Below are 9,299 nucleotides of genomic sequence, written 5' to 3' on the forward strand. Positions count from 1 at the left end.
TAGCATTCCTAGTTTCAGTCATGTAAGGAACAGAGGGAAATATGAATTGCAATAGGGAAATACTCACTTTTTGTATTATGTCAAAATGATCTGCTGTATTGATGTCAGCCTCCACTGAAAACAATCCATATGGCACATTTACTCTAAACACCATGCTATATGAGATACAACATATATTATTCACATTAAAGGGGTGTAAGATTTAAGTGAAAGGGATCTACTGGCAGAAATTTAATGTAGAATAATCCTCATGATGTTTTCACTAGTTCATTTCATCTAAATTGTATGAATTGTAGTTTTCTTTACCCTAGAAAAGGCCCTTTATATTTAAATACTTTATATTTACATCGAGGGGGTCCTCTCTACAGAGGTGTCCACCACAGTTTCTTTTTCATGTTTGGAAGGAGAGGGTGAGGTGAGGGGTGTTCAGCTGCAACATGCAACTTCAACACTAGATATCACAAAGTTCTACACACTGTACCTTTAAGCTTAAACCATGATATTTCACAATTTGTTGCGTTAACGAAGCAGCATCTCACAACACACAAGTTTCAACAATTTTGTATCTCAAAGGTCAAGTTGAGGACATTCCCCTTTTTCATTTTATGTTCTGACTGCCAATATCCAATTATCCACACACGTGTGTGTGTGTGTGTGTGTGTGTATTATCCAAAACTATTGTTCTTATATTTGATTTTTGACTCTGCGAAAATTCATTTAAAAAGACTGTTTCGAACTCAGTGTCTGACTTATTATTATTATTTATTTGCTGTATTTTTAGATCTACCTCCAGTCACATAATTCAATACCTGCCTTATGTGATCGTGTGATATTATGTTTTCTGACTGAATTCTTTTTAGAGTTTCTAGAATATGCAGCACCAGAACAAATGAAGAAACCAGCCATTTAATTCAAGTGTTTGGAGAAACATGTTAATACATTAAAGAATGGAACAAGAATGCATTGTATTTTAACACACAGTACAACCAGAGAAACTGATATTCTTCCAGTGTTCCTGGAGTTTTTTTCAAAGCTGATTCTCTCTCAGAGGCAGATCATATATTTGCTGCAGCAGATTATATATTATATATTATATGTTATCTTCCTTGATTGCCTCCACTACAAGCAGCCAGTGGTCAGGAATGTGGAGGCCAGAGCCACAGACCTCAGTATATTTCAGATGCTGGTGTTGAACATGATGCACACCAGTGTGACCAGAAGTGTCAGAATTACACTGTGTGCAGAGCAGTGCAGCGGCAGATAACCTGAGCTGGTGGCATGAGTGAAGTGTTTGTAGCAAAGGATTCACAAAGTGATGTAAAGCATTCCTCACATTTCCCAGCTCCTCAGAACCCCTCTGGAAAAGTCAGACACAGTTAAGACACATCTTAATCAGGCCTGAGTAGTAACGGCAATAAGTGGTGAGGCATTTTGTGGTGCCTCGTCAAGTCTTAAGTAACAAAAACAAACTTCTGATGATGACTATGTTGATCCATATTTTCCATGTATAGGTGAGTTACAGTACATTTAACAGTATTGATGAACTTTCTGTCCACACAAGGCCAAACAAATATAAAAAGACTTTAGTAAATAGGGATAAAGAGTTAATTAAAATGTTTGACATTGATTTTTCCCACAAAAATATTTTCAAAATGTAAAATAAATAAACATAGACAGTAGAAATGATACAGCATTTCTTGGTCTGATGCCCGATCAGCACCACATATTACTACTTATACATCCAGGGCCCACACTGTTGAAGATACACAACTAATCAAAGAACTCAAAAGCTCCATAAGGTTTAAAGACTCAAAGTACCAAAAGGTCCCTCACACCAATGACTGTCCCCTAATAGGTAATAAATAGGATAGAGCTTCTGTTACCATTGTGATCTCTATAAATGACATCTGGCCTCAAAAAATCACTTAGTTTTAAATATCTGGATCAGGGGGTGTAATGGCATTTTCAAATCTTTGTTGATTTCAGAGAGACTAATTCATGGATCTTGATGAATATGTTTGCTCTCTGAGTGCCATTCTATTTCAATTATTATATTTGTAATTATTTGATCGGCTGTGGCTTTGAAGGTCAAGATCGTCCACTAATCAGAGGGTCGGTGGGCATTGGACAGTGAACCCTAAGAAGTGCTTTATTAATGTTCTGTAAAGCACTTAGAGTGGTCAATAACACTGGAAAGGTGCTGTATAGATACAAAGCCCAGTTACTATTTGTGACTTAAATACATAAATTAACAGCTTACCCATATAATGTTAATATTAAATGTTAAATCTAGTAGACTACAAAATATATTTCTTGTCTTTTACAAGCACATTTTGTAGAAGACAGTGTTAAATCACTGCACATCATACAGACTGGTGTCAGGCTAAACCAGCTGAGGTGTGTTAAAGTGCTAAAAGATTAGTGTCCTGTTCTGACACCAGCACACGTGACAATATGCAATATATACCTAACCCATAAAAAGTACCTTTGAATAAAGTCCAGTTCTCTGTACACAGAGTTTTGTTTAGATGTAAAATCAGAAAAGAAGGTTTAATGCAAAAAAAAGTCAGAGTCAATATTGTTATTTCTAGCACCCACAGCACCATAAATCAGTTGTATTGGAAGGTGACTGAAGAAAGGGGATAAGAGCGAGCTGTGAGTGGGGGGGGGCAGGCAGAGGGTCTGCAGAAATCAATTTTGACACATTAGAACTATTAGCTTATTGACACGGGGAGAGATGGATTGAGGGCTGGACGTTAAAGAGAGCTGGAAGTGTATAACAGCCTCTCCACTGATGAGCTCTCTGGGAAGTGATGCTTCACTCAGATATCCCACCATCACTGCTCCACGCCCACCAGCATAAAGAAGAGAAGTCCAACGCACAACAATCGCTTACATTTGGATTTCAGGCCCCTATGAGACACTTTGCTGTAATTGGACATGATAGTCGATCACAAATTTAAGCAACTCCTCCTTTTTTTAAAACAATGAAAGACATATTGATATAGATTATGAGAAATGATACGGAATGCATTAAGAAACTTAGTAAAACAAACTCTTTCTTGATATGATTAAAGTTCTCAGGTACTCCATGATTTATGTGTCTCTCTCCCCCCAGATACCCCAGACTCGCTGTAGAGTTTGTAGCTCTGAAATGTATCAGTCTATGTTTATTGTAAATGTTAGATGTCATATAACCCTCAAGAAATGATTCATTCTCTCTGTGAACTCATGATTTACTACCTGAGCACTGCGGTGAGTTTAGCCTACATTGCTACTCATTGTTTCCTCAGATCAATTATCAAACGAGAAATGCTGACATGCACAACTCATGTTTTGGATTTTGATTTCCTGATTATTACAAAATGTTTCCATGTATTTTGATGGTTCAAGCAGAGATAGAGAGAGACATGCACAGCAACAAGTGTAAACAACATAATCCCTTAATAAATACCTCCATACCCTCTGAAATTTTGATTTTTCATATTTGTTTTCCTCAGTCAAGCCTTTAATTTTGATCATTTGTAATTAATTACTGTACACATCATTTCTTTATTAATTTTTGAAAGTCTCAAACTGTCACACTGAAACATAAGTTTGACTTATCACATGAAGATAATGTTCAAGACGTCAAATTAATTCCTACATACTGAACCATTTTATGTTTGTTTGTGTTCCGGTTACTGTCAAACATCATCAATATGGTGCATATAGGATGTACTGCATGTACATGTAATGTATTTTGGACAACAAAGACCAAGGAAACATAGCTTAAAGACATTGTTGTGACTTTTTTGGGGGGGGTTGTACCTTAAAGCATCACATTAGCACAATGCTAAGGAAAGACAAAAGCTGAGTTATTTGAATTTGAATAAAATTTACATATATTTTGTGAAATATATTTATATATTTATCCTGTGATGACTCACAAAGCTCACTGGTGTAGTAAACTGAATTGTATTACCACATTATTGCAGTGAGTCATGTGACACATTAAAACACTGCTATTGGTTTCTTCCAGGTCTCTGCTTCTTTTCTAAATATTGCGTGATAGTTGAAACCTGAATTATAGACAACTCAAAGTAATACGAACACATTGTTACATGTATACAGATAACAAATGATGGCTAAATGTGATTGATACAAGAATCCTCATAAAAACTTTGATTCAGGCATCTATCTTTTTATATGAAACTAATTCTGGGCTGAATCGATGAACACCTCTCAGCACTTCACCTCCCACCTGTCTTCCCTGCCTTAAACTGAACACCAGTGCACTTTACAGGCTAATTTACAGAAGCTGGCAGACTGGCGCTAATTTTCTGAAGTAGCCTTTCCTGTGTGAGGAAGTCAATCTCTCTGCAATTACAAAATTACTCAAAACCCTGCAGACAGTGAGCTGTTCTGCATCTCACACAAACCTGCCTGTAAACTGTCTCACAAACAGTAGAAAATAACCGTATTCTAAAAAGCACTACGTATCCATCATAAATCAGAGTGTCATTCATGAAACAACCTTGCGATGGGCTCACCTTGGCCATGAAATATTGACACAGAGCACATCAGGGTAACAGATGCTTGAGACAAAAAAAGCGAGGAAATGAGCGTTTCAATTAAGCAGATGTGTTTTCCCTCTGGTCAGCACAAAGAGCCGAGCGAATGAAAAGTCCATTAAAGTGCGTCTGAAATGTGTGGGGACCATATTTCACCCTGCTGACTGCTCTGACAATCTTCTCCCAGGCCTGTTGATTTGAATAGTGTGAATATTTATGTCCAGAGGTGTTTGCCTGCTCTTAATGTCGGTGCTCCGTAAGCACACAAAGAGGACAGTAACTGTCTGCTGGCTGTGGCGATGGTGCATTAACAGAGGTGATGTGTGCTGCCAGAAGAAGCATTAACGTCGGCTCATTGTTTAATCAGTCTCTGCTCCGCACTGAGGGTCTGTCAGGAGGCCGGACGCACTGGGTTAACTGTATACTGTATGTAACTCACTGACACCGCTGTGTGAGCAATGCTAATAGATCACACCATGCAGGTGATGTCATGGTAACTAAACATCAAGACAGTCATTAATAGACCTTCTCGCCTTTAAAAAGAAAATCAATTTGACGTAATGTACCACTATAGCAAAACATTTATAAAGATTATAGGGTTTGTGGCTCATTTGAAATCCTGCACAATTGAAGCACTGCAACCCACTGCCTGATGGTCTGAGACATGTCTATTGGAGCTTTTTAATCCAGACTTGTGCCAGTGCCTTTAAATAGAGTTTTCCAAAGTCATAGCATCATTGTATATATTCTATCTTTATTTTATTATTTTACACATTGCTATCTATTTGATTTTTGGAATTATTTAACTCTTTAAACTTTTCATATGAATGTATATATTTCTTCCTTTTTATTTACCTCTTTTATTCTCTTTTTAATTTATTTTACCTGAAGAATCTTTTAAACTGTGCTCTCTGATTGTAAATTGATTTTAATGTCGCTGTATGTTATTTTTTCTGTCCCTATTTTTTCTGTCCCTTGAATCTGTGTATGAGATGCACTTTTTAAATAAAACTGCCTTGCCTTACTTTGCCTGAATTAAATTAAATATCGCCGTATGCATTTTTATTTGCACCCCTACTTCTGCTGTTATACAGTAGTGTGAAGTAAATAAGTGGCTACTTTTCTTATGTACAGAAGAGTATTACAGCCAGGCGTGAGAAAAGAAAATTGAAAGAGGAAACAGTGGTTTAAATGACTTTTCATACACATATCTGATCTAAAGATCAGCATTGCACTTCAGCTTGCTGGACCTGTTTTAAGCTGCTGACTATACCTTGGGGCTTTTAGTGGAAATGCAAAAAGCACCAATCTTCATATGACAAGCCAATATATTTCAATCAATAGCAGATAAAATGTTTTAAAAGATAAAGAACTTATGATTATGATTCAATTATTGATGCATTAACATATGAGTGATACTCTCTTATCAAATCAAAAGACTGACCTTGGTGATTGTCTAGAAAGCCAGAAAACATAACTTCACACCTCTGCACTAGTCAAAATGCAAATGATGCTAGATGAATTTACCTCCATCAAAAAAAAAAAAAAAAGGGAATGAATCACAGATCTCAGTTTACAAGAGATCGTGTTACTGATCCAAACAGCTTCACCTCCCTGTATGTACACTTTCATCCATGCATAACCAATGTAAGTGTTTGCTCATCGTGGGAACTGTGGGGTTTCTCTTTAATAATGAAAGCTCTCGACGTTTCTACGTAAAGTGCCTTGAAGTATGCTGTGATTAAGGGACCTCCAAATTGAATTTTATTGAATTACTCATCTTGTTTATTACTTGTTGATTTACATGAGTAATTGTTCAACAAAAGTTATATCATGACTTCTGATTTAAGATGGATACTAATAACTTTCCTTGTGTTTATCAGTCTGGCTCTATGAAAGGTGCCTTTAAACAACTTCACCACATCACAAACTGTGTTTTAATGTAGAAATATATTACAGACAGATACAGTTTAACTGCAGTCACTGCGGTTTACTGGCCATCAGCAGATAACATTTCAAACTTTGCACAGCACTGGGGTTACATCCTCACAGTGCAGCTGCTTGGTTTATGCATCCTGCACAGAACCTGAAAATCTCTGAGTGAAGGTTCACCGTGGAAATTCTTGGTAAGCCAGCAAAGAAGACTCAACGTGTAGGCTAAACAAGACAGCTCTGTTATTACCTGGTGTCCTGACCTCCCCCCAAACATCAGTGCCTGTGCCAAACTGGCACAACACACACCAGCCTGCCCACCAAGCATCAACTGAACAGCTGACAACATGGCATCCATCTAAGTCTCAGGCAGTGGACAGTCTGACTCCAAATTCTCCCCAGCACTGGTCCATCAGCAGTGCAGAGCCATAATCACTGAAAAGCCCAAAGGATTGTGGGTCGTGGAACATGGTGGCAGCTGATTGTGGATTATGATTACAACTACACTGCATAGATATACAGTATTCCAACTCTCTATTGACAATAGCACTATCATTGTTAGACTTTTTCTTTTACATACACATGACAGCCGTTCCACTTCTGTCCGTCCTGGGAGAGGGATCCCTTGATTGAGCTACACCCGATCCCTGGTTAGTCACAGCCAGTCATGACACAGGGCAGAGAACCAGGTTAACCGGCCTCGCCCAGGTATCACAACAATACTATTGTCGTGATACAGACATTCCCAACAATGCTGAGATCACAACCACTGGCTGTAAAAGATACAAAATACATATGAACATGTTATAACTCAACTTCCTAAGAAAAGTTAAAGCAAGGAAAATGCATGTTGACCTCATGGCAGATCCCTGCAGCAGCTTCCGTTCTATCGTCATTCAGGATAGATGACCAGTGACACCGTTTAATTGTGAACTATAGCTGTGCCACATTGTGGCCTCACACTTTGGCTGCATAGCTGGAATGATACCACATGTAGTTGTATATAAGCAATGGCTTCTCCCCCCCCCCCCTTACAGAAAACACCCACTCCCAATTAGACACACTCCAACAGGTGTGGACGGATTTAATAAAGATGGGCGCTGAATTTGACTGGACATTAAAATATCACTTGACCTTGCAAACAGGGATTACAGTGCAAGTCTGCCCCAGCGGGAGATGACTGCACGCAGCATGCCCTGCGGTCCTCTGCACTCAGTAAGCTGGGGCAGAATTTATGGCCCCGCAGACAGCCCTGTGCTGTATGTGTCGGTCTCCGCTGCGGATTACGGGCTACACAAATGGTGATGTGTGGGTGTCAGGAGAGGTGCTAGACACTGATGTTTCAGGTTTCAAGGTTCAGCTGGAATTCGCCAGCTTACTCTAAGTGAATAATATCTTCCCGGGGGATACATACAGGAAATACTGAGGGCCCCGAGTCACTGCTGGATCATAAACACCTTCGCGTTTCCTCTCTTATTCCCACTCTGTGTCTTTGTTTGTCTCCGAGGGGCAATAGCATCACACAAAGCTTTATCGCATTTACGTCCACCACCATTACGTGTCAGCTCGAGGCTCCGTCCATTAATCGAACCGAGCACCGTCCTTTTATGAGGCGAGATGATGCAGAACAGGAAGATTCTACAAACAGCTGAGTCTCATATAAATCACTGCTGGTTCAGAAGCCATTGCTAGATGTTTTCTGTGACTAGGCAAATAAAATAAAATAAAATAATATAGGGTTGATGAGTTCTTTCCATAAATAGGTGAATATCTACCTGCCCCTCACTCTCACAATGCTGCTGGTATCAGTTACTCCCACACTGCTTGTAGCCAACTATGAGCTGTTAATCCTCGGACCTTTAAGCTGCTCTTATCATATGTTTGTATGGTTTACACTTTACAATATGGTACTGGAAGATGTGAGTAGACCTGAGAATTACTGAGTGAGTAATTCCTGAATCCAATACTGTATAAGTTGACAACGATGAGTTACTACAGTACAGACAGTTGAAATAATCATTAGATAATGATCAGTTCTAAGTATCTGTAAACCAGAGTAATGATCAATTCCTTCAATATGAGTTTTCACTAAAGCAGACACTGAGCACAAGAGTCATTCGACGTACGACGGATGTGGATTATATCCTTTTACACTGGAAGTCCACGGCAGTAGTGGATGGACATGTACATCGACTCAAACTTTCCACCACAGTCGGATGGAAACCTGCCTGTGTCCAGATGATGAGGGGTTCAACAGTCCATTGGAGAGGTGTCATCATTATAATGAATTCAATTGTCCTGCTGAAGTGGGATTTTCCTCAACCCAATGTCGCTTTTATTAATTTCCTTTGAGTGATCTATTAAAATTTAATAAACTATGTGTTAACCACCAATGATCAAAAGATGATGTGATTTCAGAAAATGTTAGAGAGCTGTCAGTCCAACAAAGAATACTGACCATAGAAAATGGCCATGTGGAGAGAACGGGAATCAGAAGGCTGATGATTATTCTTTTTTTTTGTGATTTTAATTTACATATACAACCCAGCGTGTGTCATGAGGACCCCCTAGTTTGGGAACTACTGCTCCAGGGTTGATGCTTCATGTACGACTTGTTAGGAAATGTAATTATCATCAGTGTTTATTTCAAGGAACATTTTCAGTTAAAATTGGAGTCTTCTGCTTGAGCTGGACTGAAAATACAATCAGACCATTTTCCACACTTTTTTTTTATCTTTGTACATTAAAGCAGTTTAATCCATGGGCCGCATCCATCCAGCCGTCCAGGGTCGCAGGGGGAGCAGGGTACACCCA

Source organism: Paralichthys olivaceus, chromosome 4, assembly GCF_024713975.1.
Source record: "Paralichthys olivaceus isolate ysfri-2021 chromosome 4, ASM2471397v2, whole genome shotgun sequence".
NCBI classification, from domain to species: Eukaryota; Metazoa; Chordata; class Actinopteri; order Pleuronectiformes; family Paralichthyidae; genus Paralichthys; species Paralichthys olivaceus.